Source organism: Lepus europaeus, unplaced genomic scaffold (genome assembly GCF_033115175.1).
Source record: "Lepus europaeus isolate LE1 unplaced genomic scaffold, mLepTim1.pri SCAFFOLD_34, whole genome shotgun sequence".
NCBI lineage: Eukaryota > Metazoa > Chordata > Mammalia > Lagomorpha > Leporidae > Lepus > Lepus europaeus.
Window position 1 is genome coordinate 1,604,513 of NW_026909213.1, and position 26,468 is coordinate 1,630,980.

Consider the following 26,468-nt stretch of genomic DNA (forward strand, 5'->3'; position numbering starts at 1 on the left):
ACAAGTGGACACACTATATATTGCATAGCAGTTCTTTTTTTGGAAGAGAGATCAGCTTTTCCAATGTAATACTTTCTAAAAACGAAGTTCTCTTGTAAACTGTATCCATAGGCCTTTGTGGAGTAAAGAATTTAAAAAAGAGACTACCAATGTACTATAACTTTGGAAAATATACTGAAGAATATGAAGACTAACTGTTCTGGATTCTGAATTATGGCAGCAGACATTAATGTTCTCTACTGGGATAAAACAGCTATGGTTTCCTTGCTCACTTTTCAGGGCCATATGAGGTAAATGGGTGCAAGCTGATTGTGTTCAATAACCTCTTGCTAACTCTTTTCTTGGCATTCCAGAAAGAATGAGTACAAGAAATGGTTTTAAGAAAATAGGACTGACTGTGAACCTCTAATTTCTTGTTTACAAAACTGGGAAATGTGATCTATAAGTGAGATGTATCAATTCAATTTAATTACTTATTTAAATAAAACTTGAGAGGGAAAGAAATCTAGGTTATTTCTGGTGCTAGTAATAAACAAAATCTGTCTTATCCTCAAGGAGAATCCCTGAGTAGCATGGGAGAAGTTCTCCCAACCTTTTCTTCAAGGCTTGAAGGACGAACATGTGATTACTGATAAAATACAGAATTCCCTTTTAAATAGGGATTTCAAATAAATAGCTTTATTTTGGCACAATTAAGTCCCAAATATTGTATGGATAACTTAAAATAAAAGGTATTAATCATTTATCTAGATATAAAATTTACTGGTATGTTTTGTGTTTTTTAATTGCTTAGTCATTTAGAAATGAAAGAAATAATTCATCGTGATTAAATAAGTGTACTCCAAGCAAGCAGACAATAATTTGTTGTGTGTGTGTGTGGCTGGTGTTGCAAGATAGCAGCTAATGCTCCAACCTGAACTTCTGGCATCCCATATGTACACCAGTTCACATACTGGCTGCTGCAATTCTGACCCAGCTTCCTGTTAATGGCCTGGGAAAAGCAGTGGAAGATGATTCAAGTGTTTCGGTACTTGATATTCATGTGGGAGACACAAAAGCTCTTGGCTCCTGGCTCCTGCCTGGCCCAGTCCCAGCCATTGCAGCCATCTGTGAATGAATATCTTTCTTTCTCTCTCTCTCTCTCTCTCTCTCTCTCTCTCTCTCTCTCTCTCTCTCTCTCCCCCGTGTGTGTGTCCCTCCTTAGGTATAAATCTGCCTTCCAAATAAATGAATGAATCTTTATTAAAAGAAAGTCTATCATTGCATTCCTCAGGGTCTGAGGGTTACTCCCACTATATTCAGTGCTAAATTTGTAGTTATCACCCTAGACCAAGCCTATTGTTACAGTATGTCCAGATAACAACAGGATGTCCAGAAAACAAACCACATACCTTTAGTTTTTTTCCAGTGACCTTTTAGTTTCTTGTGTCTGGTGTTTGGATCTTTTTCTTTCACGAGGGCCACAATGTTGATGTGGTCCTGTGCTAAAAAAATTGCAGCAGCAATAATCCTCGGCAAAATACAGATGATAAAGGCAAAATCCAAAGGGAAAATGAGCCTCTTAGCTGAGAAGACTGTAAAGTGCTCCTTCTGCAGATCATTTGCTCCAGGGGATGTTTCATGAAGGAAATGTGGCTTGCACACACTGTAGGTCATATACTTTATTCAGGCTGAAGGTGCCAACTTTTATTTGGTACCTGCTGCATGCCAAATTGTTCTGACATTTTTCTTGACAGGCTACCTAACTTGCCTCTGCCTGTAGCCTTGGGTTCTCCTGCCTAGGTTTGATGCCTTGGTGCCCAATACACTCTGTTCTTACTTCCATCTTTGGAGACATGGGATGGTCTCCCATGGGGTGCAGGACCCAAGCACTTGGGCCATCCTCCACTGCATTCCTGGGCCACAGCAGAGAGCTGGCCTGGAAGAGGGGCAACCAGGACAGAATCCGGCACCCTGACCGGGACTAGAACCCGGTGTGCTGGTGCCACAGGTAGAGGATTAGCCTATAGAGTCACGGTGCTGGCCCTTAACTCATCTTCCTTCCAAACAGCCTTGCCACTTGCTTAGTTGTCACTCTCCCAGTCCCTTGGATCCAGCCTTTGCCTCTGGGACTTCTGTTCTTATCTAACACAGGCCCCCAATTTTTTAAGCCAACCCCACCTTGGGGTTACTAAAGCACATTAGATCTTGTACTTGCTTGTTTGCACATGGATTTACATATTAACAGGTGTGTACTGTGATGATTAAAGAAGGTGAGAGCTGCTGTTATTGGACTATGGACCATAGCAAAAAAAAGTTTGAGAATTATATTTCTACTTTTTTTAGAGTGACCACTGTGGAGTTAGAGAGAAATATGAAAACAATGATAGTTATGACCCAACCATGGGTCCAGCTCAGGGGAAGCCCTTGGGAAAAATTTCCCAGAGCAGAGCTGTGATCACTGTGTGCAGGAGGCCCTCAGAGAAAGATGCTGGACTGAGATTCCCTGGGAAGGCAGGGTCTGCATTCCCTTGGCCCATGTGCCAAAATCATAAGAAGCCTCAGATAACTAGTGAAGAGGAGGAAGACTTTGAAGAATAGACACCTGCAGCCATGACCTTGGCTAAAGCCTTCTGCCCTCACAAGGACAATAATTCAAAAGTGTCAGAACCAAGGCCTTCATCTCAGAACTTTTTTTTCTTTTTTTTTGGACAGAGTTACGGCCGGTGCACTGCGTTGATCGAAAGCCAGGAGCCAGGTGCTTCCCCCTGGTCTCCTATGAGGGTGCAGGGCCCAAGGACTTGGGCCATCCTCCACTGCACTCCTAGGCCACAGCAGAGAGCTGGACTGGAAGAGGAGTAACCGGGACAGAACTAGTGGCCTAACTGGGACTAGAACCCAGGTTGCCAGTGCTGCAGGTGGTAGATTAGCTGAGTGAGCCTCGGCACCGGCCCATCTCAGAGCTTTTAGAGAAGAAGGCAATATAACTTCAGAGAGCAGTGATGAGGAGTTGCCTTTGAGCCAAGTGATTACTATCTTTTGATCTCTGCTCACAGTAATCAGAAGTTGGTCCAGCTGTGACCTAAGTGCAGGCTTTGAACACCCTGAGGAAGGCCAGGATCTCAGCTAGCACAGCCAGGAGCTTATCAGCATGGATGGAGTTATCCTGGCAATGCAAACCTCAGCTCCATAACAGCCAGTATATTAACCATTGCCCACCCAAGGATAGTCCCTGGGATGAGCAGCAACAATGAGTCTAGTAGGGTATCAGATGAAAGAAATAAGAGGTAACAGCCATGCAGGTGACAAAGAATCTATTTCCCTTCCTGCTGAGAAAGCTTCCCTGTGCTCCTTTTCTAGAAACACAGGGAAGCCCAGCCTCCTACTGCCAGTCTTTAACTGGCATGACAGTTCTGTGGGATACTCACTGTGATGAATCCTCAGAGTGCCTATGTCCATGACATAGTTACCAAAAGAAAAGGAAAAATTAAGAGCTAGCAGACTAGAGCCCCTCCTTCAGGGAACACCAAAACCAAAGACCCCATGAGCTCAGGCAGTAGTAAAGATAGCAGAAACAGCTCTTCAGAGAGTGAACAGAGATCTGAAGGTCCCCAGATGGCCAACTCAGTCCCACATTGGTTTTAACCTGTACTGGGTGACAGGGTAAATTATAGAGTACCCTAGATTTACTGTTGTCTGTTTTCTGATGTCAAAAGCTACTCCCAGCCCATATATCATCCTTCTAGTTACCTCTACTGTGACCAAGTGATTCCTCAGATGCCAAGCAGGAGATAAAGGAATAACAAGCAGCAGAAATTCTTCCTAATACAGGTAAAAAGAGTCCACATGAAGCACCAAATGTCAGAAAACCAAGAAAAGGGCCTTGTGCCCCCAAGCCTCAGTCCTTCAAAGCAATACCATCCAGAGCCTCCTGAGCAAATCATGCCAATGAGTAACACCAGATGAAGGCCTTGGTGGTGAAGGTACTGATGCAGCTACTGAATCAGGAAAGAAAGAATGCCAATCACCAATATCACCAATATCAACAAGAAGAATAAAAGGAGCTGTAAAGCAGAAACATTCAGAGACCTGCTGGCCACTAAGAACCCTAGGAGAAAGCAGAAGCAGAAGCTGATTTCTGATTAAGGTGGAGACAGTGTTAGTTCCCAAGAAAATGCCTCTATGACTTCCAAGGGGAATCAAAGAGAGACAGTGAAAGTTGTAAAGTCAAAGAAAAAGTCAAGTGGTCATCTTACTCTTATCCAAGCACAAGAAATTAAAGAATTGGAGATGGTGAAAATAAAAAATTGAGGTCAAAACAACCTGTAAACAAGGAGAATCATTGTAACAAGAAAAAATGAAAGTCAAGGATAAAATGGAAAAGAAGAAAGCAACAACAACAAAAAATGACTCTCATCCAAAGACCCCCAAGTCAACATTCAGAACAGGAGAAGTAGTGATCATCCTTATGTCTCTGACCTCTGTCTACCATGAGTTAGAACTATATTTTTAAATGATTCATTCATTTATTTATTTGAAAGGCAGAATTAGTGAGAGAGATCGAGAGATATACATAGAAAGAGAGTTTCCATCTGTTGGTTTATTCCCTAAGTGGCTGCCATGACCAGGGCTCAGTTTGCCAAGACTAAAAGAGAAGTTCTTCTGGACTTAAACTATCTGCCACTTTCACAGGCACATTTGCAGAAAGTTGGATTGGAAGTAGAGCAGCCATGAGTCAAACTATGGCCCATATGAGATGCTGGTTCTGTATACAACAGCTTAACCAAATGTGCTACAGTGCCAAACCCATGAAACTACATTTTTAATTTCCTCAACTCATAGAAAATTCTGGCCATCTTCAGGGGCTCCATGCTGGGCAAGTTATTGAGCCCACAAGGAGCATGGTCCAATGAGGAAGTGGGTCTAGATCCCTTGAGCTAGTCTACTTTTCCTAACACAGGATGCTTTGCACAGATGTATACAATGTGTGTGTCTATATGTGGTGTACTTTTCAAAGCCAACATGCCCAAAGGCTTCAGGACTTCCCATCACCTTGCTCTGCAGAAATAGCAAAACCAGCCTGCAGCTCATCGTGTCCTACTTGGTCTCTGAGTGATCCTGAGGTTTTCGCAATTTTTTTCAGTCTTACTAGTTGTGTCTTGTTTAAAAATTTGGGAAAATATACTTGGCTCACTGAAAATTACAGCTCAACAATATGACACACTGTACAGTTGTTTGCCCTTATGATCCTGTGGCTGATCAGAGCTTGGGCTTGCTGCCATTGCCACATGGCACAGATTGCTACCCTAACAGTAGAACACTATTAAAAATTATAAGTATGGCTTCTATTAAATTTATATCTCTTTTTCACCATCAGAAAGTGGAAAAATCTTTAACTTCCATAAGATGAGAACTTTCTGAATTGTATTTATTTATCTCTCCTTACATTTCATAGTCCTCCAAATCAAATGAGTAGAAGTACCATACCACTCATTGGGAAAATATTCTCCAAATTTTGTAAAGACTTTGTTTCTTCTCTGGCCCTCTATTCAATGAAAGTCATTAATTTCCTATACTACTAGATAATTCCTAACCCATGTATCCATTTTTTTTAATTTAAGCTTTACTTCCTATAATAATGTCAATAAAAACAGTCTTTTAGCCCAATATCCAAACCTAGAAATCATATATAAGTATGCCATCTGTAACATATAATCATACAGTAAGATTTATGAGATGTTTCTAATATATTGTGAGTGAAGGAAGGATCTCATTTTCTTTATTGTTACTTCCCTGATTCAAGAAGCCATATCACTCTCTTGCAAGATTTCTACTCTCTCCTTTCTGTATCTTAGCATTTACTCATAACATCCTACTACCCAGGCTCAACAAAACAAGTGATCCATTTGAAACATACATGGAAAAACAATTCCAAGCTTAAAACCTACCAATAACTTTTCAATTTTTAATTTTAATTTATTTATTTGAAAAATAAAATTACATTTATGATTTTAAAAATTAAAATATAAATATCATTTATTTATGAACAATGGGGATTTCAAAATATTTGTGAGAATGAAACTAAAATGTAAGTTTATTTCGGTGCTAGACAATAAGAAATCCATGCATAATCAAAAAATCATGGAAAATATGTATTATAAAATATGCAGCATTGCAAGATTTTGCACAAAAATATGATATATTTGCAGGAAACATAGCCATTTTGCAGACATGTAAAGTGTGGCTCATGTGTTGTGATTACCTGCACATACAGATGTAAAGAATTTGCCTCTAATGGTTGAAGTACTAATCTAACAATCACAACATATGTGTTTCAAGCAAAGAAATGGAAATACATGTAGCCTGTTATGGCTACACGCAACTATGAGTGGAGACACTGGGAGGTAGCTAGGGATGCACAAACATGGATTGAAAGAATACATAGGCTGCAGATAAATCAATGCATATAGAAAATTTGTAGCCTTAAATGAATATGTTAGAATAAGATACTAAAAAACAATCATCACAGCTTCCACTTCAAGAATTAAAAAGAAAAATAAAACCTGAAAGTACATAGAATAATGTTGTATGTATTATTCAAAAATTATAGTATAATATATGTATTATTCAAAAATAATAGTCGGTATCAATGAAATGCTCTTTTAAAAAAAATTACCACAAACAAGGATAGATTTTAATATGTTAACAACATTAATAGACTATAAGTAAAAGTAATTAAGGAAACAAAGGGAACAGTAACAGTAATATCCAGTTTCAAGAATTAAAACAATTCTTCACAAATAATATATCCCTGTCAATTGCTAGAATAAATATGTGAAACTCTCAGTAGTAAAATTTTGCTCAAGGTCAAAATCCACGGTTTTATTGAAAACCAAATTCCCAAACCACAAACATAACATAAAATAGGAAAATCATTAAACCATGCATGTTGACTCACAATTTGAAAACTATCAACCAGTCAATAAAAAATTATAGAAGAAAAATTTCAAGTCTCTCTATATAAAATAGTATAAATTTAAGGGAGGAAAAACAAAACTATATTTTCCAGATGTATCCAAAGTGCAAATAAGCAAGGAATATTTTAAAATTTCTTCTGGAAATCCAGCACATTATGATGATGCAAGTTGGTCAGAATTTGAAATACAAATTAAGTATAAGCATACCTTGCATAAGCAGATGCACATATTCTTAAAGTAAAGTAGGGGAGAGTGGCAAGATGGCAGAATAGGAAGGGATCACACTGATAGTCTGGGGAGAGACAGTTTAATAAAAGTGGAGATACTGCAGGTTCAAGGAAGAGTAGGGGAAGAAACAGCAGAGGAAACTCTTCTGGAACTAGTGATTCACAGTGGACCTGTGTGGAGAGTGTGGGAGCCCAAGATCAGGACACCAGCGGCAGATTCAACACACCAGCACTGGAACGTGAGGTGAGCCAAACCTCAATAGCTGAGACACCGATAGGGAAACAGAAAGAGGAGACTAGAGGGAACAAGGCTTGAAACTCTGTGGGGAAAAGTTCACCAGGCTAACTAGAAGAGAGAATGAGAGAGAGAAAAAAAAAGAGGGGGCCGATACGGACACGAGTTTCTCTCCACTCACCTCTCAAAGGCAAGCAAGACAAAGAGCAGGCGCCCTTTTGGACATACATCATAAGCGGGGCGAACTCAGGTCTGCACCGGGCCTGAGCCTAGCAGAAAAACCTGACTCTGAGGGGGGTGTGTGAAATAACAGGAGATTAGGATCTAATGAATGCGTGGTGCTAATGAACTGAGACTCTGAAAAAAGAGACGGTGGGGGAGAGAACCCACAGAATTCGCGTGGGTGCTCTCCAGAGATGCTACAATTTGGTAACCTTGGCAACCCAGTGGGAGTCTGCAGGAGAATTGGAGCCCACACTGAGGGCAGCACAGATTCCCTGTGTGGTCCTTGGGAAAGAGCTTCTGATCTTTGGCTCCTGTGGGTATATCATTCGCCTGCTAACTACCTCCAATTCCATTCAGCTGTGCGGAATTACTTCCCTTTTGAATAATAATAAAAAAAAACAGAAAGAAAGAGAGAGAGAGATTTACCACACCTAACCTGGGAGTGTCACCTTTGACACACCCTCAACCCTGAGGAACCAAACAGAGCTCTCAGGCCACACCCACCTCAAGTCTCTAAAGCTCCATCAAAAGCAGACAGTCCACTTATTCTAGAGTCATAGTATAAAAAGAAAAAAACACCACAGTGAAGAAACCAAAGAAAATCTCCAATATGTCAAACAACAAACACAAAAACTGAGGTAACAAGAACAAGGAAGTCACTATGACGCCCCCAAATGAAAAAGACACCCCAATTCAAGATTATGAAGATGATGAGATAGAAGAAATGCAAAAAGCGGATCTCAAAAAAAATGATAAGAACATTAAGAAGTTCTCAAAAACAAATTCTTGAACTACAGAAATTCTTAATGGACAAGATAGAAAATCTCTCTCGTGAAAATGAAATATTAAGGAGGAATCAAAATGAAATGAAACAACTAGTAGAACAAGAAACTGTAATAGTGACGAGAAATCATAATGAAATGAAGAATTCAGTAGATCAAATGACAAACACATTAGAGTGCATTAAAAACAGAATGGGTGAAGCAGAAGAGAGAATATCAGACTTAGAAGACAGAGCACAGGAAAGTATACAAACCAAAGAAAAGAAGAGGAAATTAGAAATCTAAATAATATTGTTGGGAATCTACAGGATATTGTTTAAAAAAACCAACATTTGGGTTCTAGGAGTTCTGAAGGCATGGAGAGAGAGAAAGGATTAGAAGGCCTTTTTAGAGAGATACTTGCAGAGAACTTCCCAGGTCTGGAGAAGGACAGAGACATCCTAGTACAGGAAGCTCATAGAACCCCTAGTAAACATGACCAAAAGAGATCCTCACCACGACATGTTGTAATCAAACTCACCACAGTGAAACATAAAGAAAGATTCTAAAATGTGCAAGAGAGAAAATGTCAGATTACTCTCAGAGGATCTCCAATTAGACTCACAGCAGACTTCTCATCAGAAACCCTACAAGCTATAAGGGAATGGCAAGACATAGCCCAGGTATTAAGAGAGAAAAACTGCCAGCCCAGAATATTATATCCTGCAAAGCTCTCATTTGCGAATGAAGGTGAAATAAAGATTTTTTCATAGCAAACAGAAATTGAAAGAATTTGTTGCCACTCGTCCTGCCCTGCAAAAGATGTTTAAAGATGTGTTATACATAGAAACACAGAAACATGGTCATCAATATGAAAGAAGGTAAAGGAAGGAAACCTCACAGCAAAAGATCACAGGAAGCTCAGTTTCTCTTTGACATAGAATTAAACTCTGATGCTCTGCTAAAGCAATGTGTTAAAGAAAACTATCACATTCTCTTGATGTCTGTTAAATTCTAATTGTTCAAAAACAGCTGAATTTTTATTAAGAGCTATGGGTTATTTAAATATGTGCTTATTTTCAAAGATTTGAATAATCACCTTGTAACAATGATTACAATGATCAAATTTGGTCTATATTATGTCATGATTTTAAGGAATCTTATTTCAACCAGATATTTTGGATTTTGAGCCTACTTGGCATTCTTGACAGACATTCAAAAAATCAAAGTTTCAAACAATCTGGACTCTAAAATTTCCAGTAAATCCTGGACTTTGGCTTTTCCAGTTTGGACCCAACTGAAAAAATCGAAGGACCTATGTCTCTCATCTTATAGACACCAACTAATCAGGCTCTTTGGAGTATATTAGAAGGACTGTCAAGATGTGATGTGGTACCAAACTTTAAGTTTCTATAATGGAAAATGCTATTAATACAAATGTTTGAGAATTAAAAAGACTAATGATCTTGTGTTACTAGACATGATAGTTATATTAATGAGAAAGTCCCAGAGGCCTAAAGGGTTAAATAATTGTAAAATCCTACAGGTGCTTTCAAAAATACTGTGAAGTAAGCAAGTGCCTCTTGTTGGTTGATGAGTTTATAATTTTCAACATGGCGACTTAAAGTCTTTTGTCATCCACAGTTACATATGATTTGCTGCTCATAAAAGTAAAGCGTTGTTGGTTCTGTGTTTAGCTGTCCTCCTATAGGTTCCTATGGACTTTTTCCAGGCACTTCTAATGTAGTCAGTATTTTGGGATGGCTCTGTAAACAGATGAAGCCAATAATGTATTAAGAGTGCCAACTGAGAGAAAGTATGGTTAACTGAGGTTACTAAAAACAAAAAGCAATTCAAATCAATTGTCAATTTACAAAAAAGTGTAAAAGATTTTAAATGCTATTATTAAAATTGCTATATTGGTCTATTATGTTATGTTATATATGTGTACATATTGTATGCCCACATGGGAAAATTTTATTAATAATTTTATTTTAAATGGCTTATAGATAAGATTGTCCATAAATTTAAGCTGCTAAATTTGATCAAAGATACATTTTAATTCATCTGTATCATATGTTTTATACTTGTTGGTAGAAAGAAACTAAAAGCATTTTATATGTTTGTGCTTAAGTATACTGGTTAAACAAACTACACCATGTTAGATATTTAAGAAGTGTTTCCAAATACATGATTCTTTTTTTAAATTTTTATTTATTTTTTTTTATTTTTGACAGGCAGAGTGGACTGTGAGAGGGAGACAGAGAGAAAGGTCTTCCTTTTGCCGTTGGTTCACCCTCCAATAGCCGCCGCAGTAGGCGTGCTGCGGCCGGTGCACTGCGGTGATCCGATGGCAGGAGCCAGGTGCTACTCCTGGTCTCCCATGGGGTGCAGGGCCCAAGCACTTGGGCCATCCTCCACTGCACTCCCTGGCCACAGCAGAGAGCTGGCCTGGAAGAGGGGCAACTGGGACAGGATCGGTGCCCTGTCTGGGACTAGAACCCAGTGTGCCGGCACCGCAAGGCGGAGGATTAGCCTAGTGAGCTGCGGCGCCGGCTCCAAATACATGATTCTTAAAATTTATAGAAGGCATTGGATCTTCTGGTAAATGTTTTCTTCAGTTGTTATCTAATGGTTGAAACTGTTTGCTAAGTATTCATGTGATATTGCTATTGTCAGCAAGCAATCTAGGACTTGCTCCCTCATTTCTCTATTCTAAGCCCAACTTGTTCTTTCATTTCTCTATTCTCTTCAAGGTAGGAAACTAATTCTATTATGAAGGAATCTGTAGGACACACAATTTAATGTTTTTGACCTTATAAAAGAGATGGCTAACATTTTTCTGTAATAGATCCAGACGTGTTTCATCTGCAGTTTATTCTTGAGTCTGTTCCTGAGGCTACAGTAACTCCACTTTTATGAAAATTTATTTTCCCAAACTACGGCGCACGTCATCACTATCCGCCAATTGGCTCCGCAAATAAGTTATGTTTACAAATATAAATATCATGTTTGTTTGCCAATATTGCTATAGCTTTCTCCCAAAAAACACGAATGTGTTGATTTTGTGTCTCCATTTGGAACTAATTAGTGTTTCCCAGAACAAAAGAAAATATTCAATGCTTAGTTTCATTCAAAACCATAAAGTGCATTGATAATATCAAGAAAACAGAAAGTAGAGCCTGTAGGATGATCTGGGATTGAGTTAGCCATAACACAAGAGGATATTTCTGGTTTCATCCAGTCATATCCGGAAACAGTGTTGTGGAACTGGTATGCAATGACTCTGATAATCATCGTCAAAGAGGTTTAGGAGAAAGGCAAACTGAATTTGTTGGTCAAGTGTGTAAAAAGCCATGTTTACAAATATTAATATCATATTTGACACAATTGCTCAAGCTTTCTTCCAAGAAAACACGAATGTGTTGAATTTGTGTCTCCATGTGGAACTAATTAGTGTTTCCCAGCACAAAAGAAAATATTCCCTGCTGAAATTCATTCAAAATCATAAAGTCCATTGATAATATCAAGAAAACACAAAGCAGAGCCTCCAGCAAGATCTGGGATTGAGTTAGTCAGAACACAAGAGGATATTTCTGGTTTCATCCAGTTATATCCAGACAAAGTGTTGTGGAACTGGTATGCAATGGACTGAGAAAATCTCCCTCAACCTGGTTTTGTAGCAAAGCAAACTCATATTTTTGGGCAAGTGCAAAAAATGACATGTTTACAAATATAAATATCATGTGTGTATGCAACAGTTGCTCAAGCTTTCTCCAGGAAAAAACAAATGTATAGAGGTTTTGTCTGCATATGAAACTAATTAGATTTTCCAGCACAAAATGAAATTTCCTCTACTGAAATTCACTGCAAAATGTAAGGTCCATTGGTAATATCAAGAAAACACAAAGCAGAGCCTGTAGCACAATCTGGGATTGAGTTAGCCATAACACAAGAGGATATTTCTGGTTTCATCCAGTCATATCCGGAAAAAGTGTTGTGGAACTTGTCTGCAATGACTCAGATAATCACCGTCAAACTGGTTTTGGAGAAAAGTACTCATTTTCTTGGTCAAGTCTTATAAAAAGCTATATTCGCAAATATTAATATCATGTTTGTTGACACAATTGTTCTAGCTTTCTCCCAAGAAAACACGATTGTGCTGAGTTTGTACCTCCATGTGGAACTAATTAGTGTTTCCCAGCACAAAAGAAAATATTCCCTGCTTAAATTCATTCAAAACCATAAAGTCCATGGATTATATAGAGAAAACACAAAGCAGAGCCTGTAGCAAGATCTGGGATTGAGTTAGCCATAACACAAGAGGATACTTCTGGTTTCATCCAGTCATATCCAGACAAAGTGTTGTGGAACTGGTATGCAATGGACTCAGAAAATCATCCTCAAACTTGTTTTGTAGAACACCAAACTCGAATTCTTGGGAAAGTGCAAAAAATGTCATGTTTACACATATAAATATAATGTTTTTTGAAGCTCTTGTCCTAGCTTTCTGCCTAGAAAACACGAATGTGCTGAGTTTGCATCTCCAGGTCGAAGTAATTAGTGTTTCCCAGCACAAAAGAAAATATTACCTGCTTAAATTCATTCAAAACCACAAAGTCAATTGATAATATCAAGAAAACACAGAGTAGAGCCTGTAGCAAGATCTGGGATTCAGTTAGCCATAACACAGGAGGATATTTGTGTTTTCATCCAGTCATATCCTGACAAAGTGTTGTGGAACTGATATGTAATGGACTCAGATAATCAACTTCAAACTGGTTTTGGAGAAAACCAAACTCGTATTCTTTGTCAAGTACCAAAAATGTCATGTTTACACATATAAATATCATGTTTGTTTGCCTCAGTTGCACTAGATTTCTCCCAAGAAAGCATGAATGTGTAGAGGTTTTGTCTGCATATGGAACTAATTAGTATTTCCAGCACAAAACGAAATTTCCACTATTGAAAGTCATTCCAAGGCATAAAGTCCATTGATAATATCCAGAAACCACAAACACAGAGTTTGTAGCAAGATCTGGGATTGTGTTAGCCATAACACAAGAGGATTTTTCTGGTTTCATCCACTCATAGCCTGACAAAGTCTTGTGGAACTGGTATGCACTGGACTCAGATAATCACCGTCAAACTGGTTTTGGTGGAAAGCAAACTCATTTTCTTGGTCAATTGGATAAAAAGTCGTGTTTACAAATATAAATATCATGTTTGTCTGCAGCAATTACTCTAGCTTTCTGCCTAGAAAACAGGAATCTCTTGAGTTTGTGTCTCCATGTATAACTAGTTAGTGTTTCCCAGCACAAAAGAAAATATTCCCTGCTTAAATTCATTGAAAACCATAAAGGCCATTGATAACATCAAGAATACACAAAACAGAGCCTGTAGCACAATCTGGGATTGAGTTAGCCATAACACAAGAGGATATTTCTGGTCTCATCCAGTCATATCCGGACAAAGTGTTGTGGAACTGGTATGCAATGGAGTCAGATAATCACCGTCAAACTGGTTTTGTAGAAAACCAAACTCGTATTCTTTGTCAAGTACCAAAAATGTCATGGTTACACTTATAAATATCATGTTTGTTTGCCACAGTTGCTCTAGCTTTCTGCCTAGAAAACACGAATGTGTTGAGTTTGTGTCTCCATGTTGAATTAATAAATGTTTCCCAGCACAAAAGAAATTATTCCCTGCTTAAATTCATTCAAAACCACAAAGTCCATTGATAATATCAAGAAAACACAAAGCAGAGCCTGTAACAAGATCTGGGATTGAGTTAGCCATAACACAAGAGGATATTTCTGGTTTCACCCAGTCGTATCCGGACAAAGTGTTGTGGAACTGGTATGCAATGGACTCAGAAAATCACCCTCAAACTTGTTTTGTAGAAAACCAAACTCGTATTCTTGGGCAAGTGCAAAAAAAATCATGTTTACACATATAAATGTCATGTTTGTTTGCCTCAGTTGCACTAGATTTCTCCCATGAAACACGAATGTGCAGAGGTTTTGTCTGCAAATGTAACTAATTAGCATTTCCAGCACAAAACAATATTTCCTCTACTGAAATTCATTCAAAACTACAAAGTTCATTGATAATATCCAGAAACCACAAACACAGAGTCTGTAGCAAGATCTGGGATTGAGTTAGCCATAACACAAGAGGATACTTCTGGTTTCATCCAGTCATATCCGGAGAAAGTGTTGTGGAACTGGTATGCAATGGATTCAGAACATCACAGTCAAACTGGATTTAGAGAAAAGCAGAATATTTTCTTAGGCAAGTGCATAAATGTCATCTATACAAATACAAATATCAAGTTTGTTTGCAGCAATTGCTCTAGCTTTCTGCATAGAAAACACAAATGTGTTGCGTTTGTGTCTCCATGTGGAACTAACAAGTGTTTTGCAGCACAAAAGAAAATATTCCCTGCTTCGATTCATTCAAAACCATAATGTCCACTGATAATATCAAGAAAACACAAAGCAGAGCCTGTAGCACGATCTGGGATTGAGTTAACCATAACACAAGAGGATATTTCTGGTTACATCCAGTCATATCCGGACAAAGTGTGGTGGACCTGGTATGCAATGGACTCAGCAAATCACCCTCAAACTTGTCTTCTAGAAAACCAAACTCATATTCCTGGGTAAGTACAAAAATTTGTCATTTTTACAAATATAAATATAATGTTTCTTTGCCACATTTGCTCCAGTTTTCTCCAAAGAAAACACTAATCAGAGCCTGTAACAAGATCTGGTTTTGAGTTAACCATAACAAAGAGGATATTTCTGGTTTCATCCAGTCATATCTGGACAAGGTGTTGTGGAACTGGTATGAAATGATTATAGAAAATCACAGTCAAACTTGATTTAGAGAAAAGCAAATTATTTTTTTAGGCAAGTGCATAAATGTCGTCTATACAAACACAAATATCAAGATTGTTTGCAGCAATTGCTCTAGCTTTCTGCCTAGAAAACACGGAGGAGTTGAGTTTGTGTCTCCATGTGGAAGTAATTAGTTTTTCCCAGCAGAAAAGAAAATATCGCCTGCTTAAATTCATTCAAAACCATAAAGTCCATGGATAATGTTAAGAAAACACAAAACAGGGCCTGTAGCAAAATCTTGGATTGTGTTAGTCACAACACAAGAGGATATTTCTGGTTTCATCCAGTCATATCCGGACAAAGAGTTTTCGATCTAGTATGCAATGGACTGAGATAATCACGGTCAACTGGTTTTAGAGCAAAGCAAACTCATTTTCTTGGGCAAGTGGATAAAAAGCCATGTTTATAAATGTTTATATCATGTTTGTTTGCAGCTATTGCTCTAGCTTTCTGCCTTAAAACACGAATGTGTTGAGTTTGTGTCTCCATGTGGAACTAATTAGTTTTTCCCAGCACAAAATAAAATATTGCCTGCTTAAATTCATTCCAAAGCATAAAGTCCATGGATAATATCAAGAAAACACAAAGCAGGGGCTGTAGCACCATCTGTGATTGAGTTAGTCACAACCCAAGAGGATATTTCTGGTTTCATCCAGTCATATCTGGACAAAGTTTTGTGGAACTGGTATGCACTGGACTCAGATAATCTCCGTCAGACTGGTTTTGGAGTAAAGAAAACTCATTTTCTTGGTCAAGTGGATAAAAAGCCATGTTTACAAATATTGTTGTATCTGAGTGAGTATGGACAAAGGAGCTCCACACATTGATAAAATTTGAAGGTCCTTTATTTGCCAGCGGTGGAGACTGGGCTCATTCCCTAAAGAACTCTCAACCCTGAAGCCTAAAGTAACAGGGTTTATAAAGGTAAAAAGCACAAAATCGGGAGGGGAATTTAAGGTTGCTAGGAACAGGGGCGAATACATGGTTACCGGGGTCAAGCTGACCTAAAACCTATGGGAAACTACTATCAATTATAATCTTGACAATACCAGTTACAATCTTATAATCCTGACATTAATCCAGGTATTGGTTTTAATTATATGTAGGACATAGACAAATTACATTTTTATCATTAACCCAGGTGCAACCTTTTTACTTTCAAGCTTGAACAATTATGCTAGGGGGTTCCTATGCTCTGCCAAGTGTGATGTAGTAGACTGCTATTGTTCTACTGTTTTAGATCATAGTTTCAGACCAGAGTCTCATGGGGTGGGGGGTGCTTTCCCAGAGTGGAGTCTCAAGTGCTCCAAAATGGAGTCCATACTGTCAAGGTGCTACTTCATTCCCCCCTTTTTCTTTTGAGACTAATCAAATCCTTGATTTAGTCACATCATATGGATCAGGAAGGATATTCACAGTAGAGTAATAGGTAACAGATTTGGCACTGGCTGATATTGGCATATGGGAAGTACTTAGCTCACCCAGAACCAAGGCTGCTGTGCTGAGGGCAGCAGTGTCTGCCACACTGAACCCAACCTGGACCAGAACTAACCTGGGGCCTATTGGTGAGGAATGGGAGGTGCTCAGAGCTGATGTTTGCTTTGATGGACCCAGCCCCCCATTGCTAGTTTTGAGTACAGAATATCACAGTGGGAAGAGTTGGGATCAGGTCTCAGAGTAAATCTTTTGTTTACAGCTTACAGTCTGTATGTACAAGACATTTTGTTAAAGCCTGAGAGGCCCACAGACACTTAGCCCAACCAGAGAGCCTCAGTCCTTCCCCGCTTTAAATCCACACCCTACTATTGTAGGGACCCAGGGCGTGGATTTCATCTTGGCTACTTCCTGCTGACAGGGGGTCGTTGTCCTGGGGGCCCCTTAGGGTGTGGAGTGGGGAGTGGCAGTCGAAACAGGGTTCCAACAGGAGGTGGTCTTTGAGGAGGCTGCAGTGTCAGCTTGTAGAAACTGCTTCCATCCAAGATTTTACGTGCATTGCCATCAAGAGTTGTACTGTTTTAATCTGGAGAAAACAAATCTAACAAGCAGATTAAATACACAGGGTCTAAGACAAAGGACAGGGTCGTTATTAATTACATGGGGTATAGGAAGACACATCATAAAGGAGGTGTGAACCTCCTTAGGGCAGGCACCCTGTTGACTCTCAGTTTCTAACTGGCCTGGGAGCAGAGCTGGACTGAATAGGAGGTCAGTATGGAAAAGGCAGAATCTCTGAAAGCAAATCTATAACTTTGTCTACAATGTTACTGACCCTGGGCTGTCCCCCTGATGGCGGTGGTTACTTTGGAAGCTGAGCAGAGGGAAGGGCTTTTCAGCTTAGAGCCAACAAGGTCTGTGGCTCTGACCTAGGAGTCCTTCGACTCCAGGGCAGTTCTGTTTTTAGTGACCCAGCTCTTAGCTGGAAGAGCTGCTGGAGCTCTTTATAGGCTGACTTCTGTCATGACTGCTGTCTGTCCAAAGCCCTGGCTTTCCACATCAAAAACCAATCCCATTTAGGGTGGGACTGGCCTGTTAGGTCTTTTTTGATCACAGGTCCCTGTGTACAGCTATATAAATATCAAGTTTGTTTGCAGCAATTGCTCTAGCTTTCTGCCTAGAAAACACTAATGTGTTGAGTTTGTGTCTCCATGTGTAACTAGTTAGTGTTTCCCAGCACAAAAGAAAATATTCCCTGCTTAAATTCATTCAAAATCATAAAGGCCATGGATAATATCAAGCAATCACAAAGCAGAGCCTGTAGCACGATCTGGGATTGAGTTAGCCATAACACAAGAGGATATTTCTGGTTTCATCCAGTCATATCCGGACAATGTGTTGTGGAACTGGTATGCAATGGATTCAGAAAATCACCCTCAAACTTGTTTTGTAGAAAACCAAACTCATTTCCTTGGTCAAGTGGATACAAAGTCATATTTACAAATATCAATATCATGTTTGTTTGCACAATTGCTCTAGCTTTCTGCCTAGAAAATACCATTGTGTTGAGTTTGTGTCTCCATGTGGAAGTAATTAGTGATTCCCAACACAAAAGAAAATATTCCCTGCTTAAATGCATTCAAAAACATAAACTCCATTGATAATATCCAGAAACCACAAACACAGAGTATGTAGCAAGATCTGGGATTGAGTTAGCCATAACACAAGAGGATATTTCTGGATTCATCCAGTCATATCCGGACAATGTGTTGTGGAACTGGTATGCAATGGATTCAGAAAATCACCCTCAAACTTGTTTTGTAGAAAACCAAACTCATTTTCTTGGTCAAGTGGGTGCAAAGTCATATTTACACATATCAATATCATGTTTGTTTGAAGCAATTGCTCTAGCTTTCTGCCTAGAAAACACGATTGTGTTGAGTTTGTCTCTCCATGTGGAACTAATCAGTGTTTCCCAGCACAAAAAAAATATTGCCTTCTTAAATTCATTCAAAATCATAAAGTCCATTGATAATATCAAGAAAACACAAATCAGAACATGTAGCACGAACTGGGATTTAGTTACCATAACACAAGAGGATATTTCTGGTTTCATACCGTCATATCAGGACAAAGTGTTGTGGAACTGGTATGCAATGGACTCAGAAAATCAGAAAATAACCCTCAAACTTGTTTTGTAGAAAACCAAACTCGTATTCTTGGCAAGTACAAAAAATATCATGTTTACATATATAAATATCATGTTCCTTTTCCATAGTTGCTCTAGATTTCTCCCAAGAAAACAAGAATGTGTAGATGTTTTGTCTGCATATGGAAGTATTTAGCATTTCCAGCACAAAACGAAATTTCCTCTACTATAATTTGTTCCAAAACATAAAATCCATTGATAATATCAAGAAACAACAAACACAGAGTCTGTAGCAAGATCTGGGATTGAGTTAGCCATAACACAAGAGGACATTTCTAGTTTCATCCAGTCAAATACAGAAAAAGTGTTGTGGAACTGGTATGCAATGGACTCAGATAATCACCGTCAAACTGGTTTTGGAGGAAAGCAAACTCATTTTCTTCATCAAGTGGATAAAAATCATGTTTACAAATATAAATATCATGTTTGTTGAAAGCAATTGCTCTAGCATTCTACCTAGAATACACAAATGTGTAGAGGTTTTGTAAACATTTGGAACTAATTAGCATTTCCAGCAGAAAATGAAAATTCCTCTTCTGAAATTCACTCAAAACCATAAAGTCCATGGATAATATAAAGAAAGCACAAAGCAGAGCCTGTAACAAGATCTGGCATTGAGTTAGCCATAACACAAGAGGATATTTCTGGTTTCATCCTGTCATATTCGGTGAAAGTATTGTGGAACTGATATGCAATGGACTCAGATAATCACTGTGAAACTGGTTTTGGAGGAAAGCAAGCTCATTTTCTTGGTCAAGTGGATAAAAAGTCATGTTTACACATATAAATATCATGTTTATTAGCAGCAATTGCCTAGCTTTCTGCCTAGAAAACATGAATGTGTTGAGTTTGTGTCTCCATGTGGAACTAATTAGAATTTCACAGAACAAAATAAAATATTCCCTGCTTAAATTCATTCAAAAGCATAAAGTCCATGGATAATATCATGAAAACACAAAGCAGAGCCTGTAACACAATCTGGGATTGAGTTTGCCATAACAAAGAGGATATTTGTGGTTTCATCCAGTCATATCCGGACAAAGTGTTGTGGAACTGGTATCCACTGGACTCAGATCATCACAGTCAAACTGGATTTGGAGTAAAGCAAACTCATTTTCCTGGTCAAGTGGATAAAAAGTCATGTTTATGAATATAAATATCATGTTTGCAGCAATTGCTCTACCTTTCTGCCTAGAAAACACGAATGTGTTGCGTTTGTGTCTGCATGTGAAGTAATTAGTGTTTCCTAGCACAAAAGAAAATATTCCCTGCTTAAATTCATTCAAAACCATAAAGTCCATTGATAATATCAAGAAAACACAAAGCACGGCCTGCAGCATGATCTGGAATTGAGTTAGCCACAACACAAGAGGATATTTCTGGTTTCATTTAGTCATATCCGGAGAAAGTGTTGTTGAAGTGGTATGCAATGGATCAGATAATCACAGTCAAACTGGTTTTGGAGGAAAGCAAACTCATTTTGTTTGTCAAGTGGTTAAAAAGTCAAGTTTATACATATAAATATCATGTTTGTTTGCAGCAATTGCTCTAGCATTCTGCCTAGAATACACAAATGTGTAGAGATTTTGTCTGCATATCAAACTAATTAGCATTTCCAGCACAAAATGAATTAGCCTCTACTGAAATTCATTAAAAACCATAAAGACCATTGATAATATCAAGAAAACACAAAGCAGAGCTTGTAGCACCATCTTAGATTGAGTTAGCCATAACACAAGAGGATATTTCTGGTTTCATCCAGTCATATCCGGACAAAGTGTTGTGGAGCTAATATGCAATGGACTCAGAAAATCACCCTCTAACTTGTTTTGTAGAAAAACAAACTATAAGCTAAGGCGAGTACAAAAAATGTCATGTTTACACATATAAATATCATGTTTGTTTGCAGCAATTGCTACAGCTTTCTGCATATAAACACGAATGTGCTGAGTCAGTGTCTCCATGTGGAACTAATTAGTGTTTCCCAGCCAAAAGAAAATATTCCTTGCTTAAATGCATTCAAACCATAAAGTCCATTGATAATATCAAGAAAATGCAAAGCAGAGCCTGTAGCAAAATCTGGGATTGAGTTAGCCATAACACTGGATGATATTTCCAGTTTCAACCAGTCAAATCCGTACAAAGTGTTGTGGAACTGGTATGCAATGGACTCAGAAAATCGCTGTCAAAATGGTTTTCTAGAAAACCAAACTCGTATTCTTGGGCTAGTGTATAAAAAGTCATGTTTACACATATATAAATATCATGTTTATTTGCAGCAATTGCTCTAGCTTTATGCCTAGAAAACACGAATGTGTTGAGTTTGTGTCTTCATGTGGAACTAATAAGTGTTTCCCAGCACTAAAGAAAATATTCCCTACTTAAATGCATTCAAAACCATAAAGGCCATTGATAATATCAGAAAACACAAAGCAGAGCTTGTAGCAAGATCTGGGCTTGAGTTAGCCATAACACAAGAGGATGTTTCTGGTCTGTCCAGTCATATCCGCAGAAAGTGTTGTGGAACTGGTATGCACTGTACTCAGATAATCACTGTCAAACTGGTTTTGGAGTAAAGCAAAGACATTTTCTTGGTCAAGTGGATAAAAAGTCATGTTTACAAATATAAATATCATGTTTGTTTGCAGCAATTGCTCCAGCTTTCTGCCTGGAAAACACAAATGTGTAGTGGTTTTGTCTGCATATCGAACTAATTAGCATTTCCAGCACAAAACAAAATTTCATCTACTGAAATTCATTCAAAACCAGAAAGTCCACTGATAATATCAAGAAAACGCAAAGTAGAGCCAGTAGCACGATCTGTGATTGAGTTAGCCATAACACAGGAGGATATTTCTGGTTTCATCCAGTCACATCTGGAAAAAGTGTTGTGAAACTGGTATGCAATGGACTCAGATAAGCGCCGTCAAACTGATTTTGTACAAAACCAAACTCGTATTTGTGGGCAAGTGCAAAAAATGTCATGTTTACACATATAAATATCATGGTTGTTTGCCATAGTTGCTCTAGATATCTTCCAAGAAAACACGAATGTGTAGAGGTTTTGTCTACATATGGAACTAATTAGCATTTCCAGCACAAAATAAATTTTCTATTGAAAGTCATTCCAAAACATAAAGTCCATTGAGATATCTGAAAACCACAAACACAGAGTCTGCAGCAAGATCTGGGATTGAGTTAGCCATAACACAGGAGGATATTTCTGGTTTCATCCAGTCACATCCGGACAAAGTGTTGTGGAACTGGTATGCAATGGACTCAGATAATCACCGTCAAACTGGTTTTGGAGGAAAACAAACTCATTTTCTTGTCAAGTGTATAAAAAGTCATGTTAACACATATAAATATCATGTTTATTTGCAGCAATTGCCCTAGCTTTCTGCCTAGAAAACATGAATGTGTTGAGTTTGTGTCTCCATGTGTAACTAGTTAGTGTTTCCCAGCACAAAATAAATTATTCCCTGCTTAAATTCATTCAAAAGCATAAAGTTATTGATAATATCAAGAAAACACAAAGCAGAGCCTGTAACACGATCTGGAATTGAGTTAGCCATAACAAAGAGGATATTTGTGGTTTCATCCAGTCATATCCGGACAAAGTGTTGTGGAACTGGTATCCACTGGACTCAGATCATCACAGTCAAACTGGATTTGGAGTAAAACAAACTCATTTTCTTGGTCAAGTGGATAAAAATCCATGTTTACAAATATAACTATCATGCTTGTTTGCAGCAATTGCTCTAGCTTTCTGCCTAGAAAACACTATTGTGTTGAGTTTATGTCTCCATGTGGAACTAATTAGTTTTTCCTAGCACAAAAGAAAGTGTTCCCTGCTTAAATGCATTCAAAACCATAAAGGCCATTGATAATATCAACAAAACACAAAGCAGAGCCTGTAGCAAGATCTGGGATTGAGTTAGCCATAACACAAGAGGATATTTCTGGTTTCATCCAGTCATATCCGGACTAAGTGTTGTGGAACTGGCAGACATGGACTCAGATAATCACCGTCAAACTGGTTTTGAGGGAAAACAACTCATTTTCTTGGCCAAGTGGATAATAAGTGACTTTTAAAATATAAATATCAAGATTGTTTGCAGCATTGCTCTAGCTTTTTGCCTAGAAAACACGAATGTGTTGAGTTTGTGTCTCCATGTGGAACTAGTTAGTATTTCCCAGCACAACAGAAAATATTCCCTGCTTAAAAGCATTCAAACCATAAAGGCTATGGATAATATCAAGAAAACACAAAGCGGAGCCTGTAGCACCAACTGGGATTGAGTTAGTCATAACACAAGAGGATATTTCTGGTTTCATCCAGTCATATCCGGACAAAGTGTTGTGGAACTGGTATGCGCTGGATTCAGATAATCACCGTCAAACTGGTTTTGGGGGAAAACAAACTCATTTGCTTGGTCACGTGGTTAAAAGTCATGTTTACAAATCTAAATATCTTGTTTGTTTACAGCAATTGCTCTAGCTTTCTGCCTAGAAAACACGATTGTGTGGAGTTTGTGTCTCCACGTGGAACTAATTAGTGTTTCTCAGCACAAAAGTAAATATTCCCTGCTTAAATGCATTCAAACCATAAAGGCCATTGATAGTATCAAGAAAACACAAAGCAGAGCCTGTAGCACGATGTGGGATTCAGTAAGCCATAATACAATGGCTTCATCCAGTCATATACGGACAAGGATTTTTGGAATTGGTATGAAGTAGACTCAGAAAATCACACTTGAACTGGATTTAGAGAAAAGCAAAGTATTTTCTTAGGCAGTGCATAAATGTCATCTATACAAACAGAAATATCACTATTGTTTGCAGCAATTGCTCTCACTTTCTGCCTAGAAAACACGAAGGTGTTGAGTTTGTGTCTCCATGTGGAACTAATTAGTGATTCCCAGCACAAAAGAAAACATTCCCTGCTTAAATTCATTCAAAACCATAATGTCCATGGATAATATCAAGAAAACACAAAAAAGGGCCTGCAGCACCATCTGGGATTGAGTTAGTCACAACACAAGAGGATATTTCTGGTTTCATTCAGTCATATCTGTACAAAGTGTTGTGGAACTAGTATGCAATGGAGTCAGATAATCACCATCAAACTGGTTTTGGGGGAAAACAAACTCATTTTCTTGGTCACGTGGATAAAAAGTCATGTTTACAAATATAAATATCATGTTTGTTTGCAGCAATTGCTCTAGCTTTCTGCCTAGAAAACACGAATGTGTTGAGTTTCTGTCTGCATGTGGAAATAATTAGCATTTGCCAGCACAAAAAAATAATCCCTGCTTAAATGCATTCAAAACCATAAAGGACATTGATAATATCATGAAAACACGATGCAGAGCCTGTAGCACCATTTGGGATAGAGTTTGCCATAACACAAGAGGATATTTCTGCTTTCATCCAGTCATATCCGGACCAAGTGTTGTGGAACTCGTATGCATTGCACTCAGAAAATCAACGGCAAACTGGTTTTGGAGGAAAGCAAACTCATTTTCTTGTTCAAGTCGATAAAAAGTCATGTTTACAAATATAAATATCAGAGCAGCAAGATGGCGGAATAGGAAGGGAGCACACTATTAGTCCGGGCGAGAGACAGGTTAATAAAAGTGGAGATACTGCAGGATCAAGGAAGAGTAGGGGAAAAAACAGCAGAGGAAACTCTTCTGGAACTAGTGATTCACTGTGTACCTGCGTGGAGAGCATGGGAGCCCAAGTTCGGGACACCAGCGGCAGACTCAACACACCAGCGCTGGAACGCGAGGTGAGCCAAACCTCAATAGCCCGAAACACCAGTGGGTAGAAGGAAAGAGGAGACTAGAGGGAATGAGGCTTGAAACTCTGTGGGGAAAAGTTCACCAGGCTAACTAGAAGAGAGAGAGGAAAAAAAAAAAGGGACCGATACGGACACGAGTTTCTCTCTCTCTGCTCACCCCTCAAAGGTGAGAAAGACAAAGAGCAGGTGCCATTTTGGACATACGTCATAAGCAGGGCGACCTCAGGTCTGCACCGGCCCTGAGCCTAGCGGAAAAACCTGACTCTGGGGGGGAGGGGTGAAATAACAGGAGATTAGCATCTAACTTGACAACCCAGTGGGAGACTGCAGGAGAATTGGAGCCCACACTGAGGGCAGCACAGATTCCCTGTGTGGTCCTTGGGAAAGAGCTTCCGATCTCTGGATCCTGTGGGTATATCATTTGCCTGCTAACTACCTCCAATTATGTTCAGCTGTGCAGAATCACTTCCCTTTTGAATCAAAAAAAGAAAGAGAGAGAGATTTACCACACCTAACCTGGGAGTGTCATCTTTGACACACCCTCAACCCTGAGGAACCAAACACAGCTCTCAGTCCACACTCATCTCAAGCCTCTAAGGCTCCACTGAAAGCAGACAGTCCACTTAATATAGAGCCATAGTGTAACAAGAAAAAACACCACAGTGAAGAAACCAAATATCTCCAACATGCCAAACAACAAATGCAAAAACCAAGGTAACAAGAACAAGGAAGATACTATGACACCCCCAAATGAAAAAGACACCCCAATTCAAGATTATGAAGATGATGAGATAGAAGAAATGCAAGAAGCGGATCTCAAAAAATTGATAAGAACACTAAGAAGTTCTCAAAAACAAATTCTTGAACTACAGAAATCCCTAATGGACAAGATAGAAAATCTCTCTCGTGAAAATGAAATATTAAGGAGGAATCAAAATGAAATGAAACAACTAGTAGAACAAGAAACTGTGATAGTGATGAGAAATCATAATGAAATGAAGAATTCAATAGATCAAATGACAAACACATTAGAGAGCCTTAAAAACAGAATGGGCAAAGCAGAAGAGAGAATATCAGACTTAGAAGACAGAGAACAGGAAAGGAAACAGGCAAACCAAAGAAAAGAAGAAGAAATCAGAAATCTAAAAAATATTGTCGGGAATCTATAGGATACTATTAAAAAACCCAACATTTGGGTTCTAGGAGTTCCTGAAGGCATGGAGAGGGAGAAAGGATTAGAAGGCATTTTCAGTGAGATACTAGCAGAAAATTTCCCAGGTTTGGAGAAGGACAGAGGCATCTTAGTACAGGAAGCTCATAGAACCCCTAGTAAACATGAACAAAAGAGATCCTCACCACGACATGTTGTAATCAAACTCACCACAGTGAAACAGAAAGAAAAGATCCTAAAATGTGCAAGAGAGAAATGTCAGATTACTCTTAGAGGATCTCCAATTAGACTCACAGCAGACTTCTAATCAGAAACCCTACAAGCTATAAGGGAATGGCAAGACATAGCCCAGGTACTAAGAGAGAAAAACTGCCAGCCCAGAATACTATATCCTGCAAAGCTCTCATTTGCGAATGAAGGTGAAATTAAGACTTTACATAGCAAACAGAAACTGAAAGAATTTCTTGCCACTCATCCTGCCCTGCAAAAGATGCTTAAAGATGTGTTACACACAGAAACACAGAAACATGGTCACCAATATG